The sequence below is a fragment of the Colobus angolensis genome, unplaced genomic scaffold (assembly GCF_000951035.1).
Source record: "Colobus angolensis palliatus isolate OR3802 unplaced genomic scaffold, Cang.pa_1.0 Scaffold641, whole genome shotgun sequence".
NCBI lineage: Eukaryota > Metazoa > Chordata > Mammalia > Primates > Cercopithecidae > Colobus > Colobus angolensis.
The window spans coordinates 174,031-175,568 of record NW_012120055.1 but is presented as its reverse complement, the minus strand read 5'-3'; positions in this window follow the sequence as shown (position 1 = coordinate 175,568).

Sequence of the window (1,538 nt, the reverse complement as noted above, 5' to 3'; positions counted from 1 at the left end):
AGGAACTACTTTAAGGAAGGAATTATCTTTTAAAACCACAAAACACAGATTTTTACACACTCAATTTCACAAGACTCAGTATTGCAGAATTGCAAACATGCTCTGTGACTCAGTCTCCAGGGCTTAACTTCCCCCTTGTAGTAAATTTAGAGGGCCCTGAAATTTTATCTTCTTTAACAAGGGCAAATACTGGGAGAGAATGTAAGGAGAGGAAAATTAACAGAACATTCTGTTAGTTAAACCAGCCTCGGGCATGTAAATCACTACCTGAAATGGTCTCTGCAGGATATCAAGGCATCAGCAGTGCTGTGCTCCCGGAGCGTCTAGGTGAGAATCCAGTCCCTGGCCTTTCTCACTTTCTGGAGGTCACCTGCACTGTGGGCTTACTTACCTACCTTCCCCTCCCCTCCCCTCCCCTCCCTTCCCTTCCCTCCTTCTCCTCCTTCCTTCCTATCTTCAAAGCCAGCAGCAGCAGCTTCCAGTCTCTCTCTCACCCTCGCCGCCCACTTTCTCTTGTGATTACATTACACCCAGCCACACAAACCATCTTAACTTAATCACCTCTTACAAAGTCCATTTTGTCATGTGAGGCAATACATAATATTTATGAGCCCTATCAGTTTAACCAGTTAGTAAGTGTGGTAGAGGAAATACAATGATAGAAGGTTTTGAGGAAAGAAAAATAGCTCAGAGCAGTCTGAACTATTTGAAGGATGCAAAATTTATCAGGACATGAGTGTGAGACTCACTTCAGTCACTGCTCCCTATGCCACAGGGGCAATTGTTTAAGGCATTTTGTTCCTTACTGCTGCGTCACCCATTATTTTCACGTTTCTGGAGTCTGTGAGACAAAGAAAAATCTATAGTCAGTCAATAGCTTATGTTGTGTTAACGAAAGTTCTTGATAAACAACATAAGTTGCTTTCTTTCATATGTTAAAATCTATTTGCATTTCTTTCCCTGTGAACTGTTTTTTGTCTTTCTCCTGAACCATTGATCTCTTCCCACTTACTTATTACATATATGTAAAGGGAATACTGGCTCTACGTTATAAGGAAATTCGCATTTTGTGATAGGTTTCAAATTTTTCCTAGGTTGTCTTTTGACTTCCTTTGCTGTTTGTGCACACAATTCTTTTTTTTTTTTTTTTGGTAATGAGAGTGCGTTGCTCTTATTTTTAAAATGTTGACTACATTCTGGGGAAGGAAGGCTCAGCCAAAGCCCCCCTTTCCATTGCTCAGCCACCTGCTTTTTTGCCCGGGTGGGTGGTCCAGCCCCGAGCCCTCCTGAGTCTCTCGCCAATGCCCAGACGCGCCGCCGTGATTCCGGGGAGGCCGCGCTCTCGCCCCACGGCGGCCAGAAGCCCACTTGCCAGGAGAGGCATCGGAACCAGCAATTCAGGGCCGGTTTCCCGCGCCAGATGGGACTCGTTTGCTGGGGAATTCCGGGGCGGAGCCTGTCTGGAGCGGAAGAGCCTGGGCGGCGCACCGGAACCGGGCCGGGGTGCGGGTCTGCGGCCTTCGAGTTCTGGGGCGGCG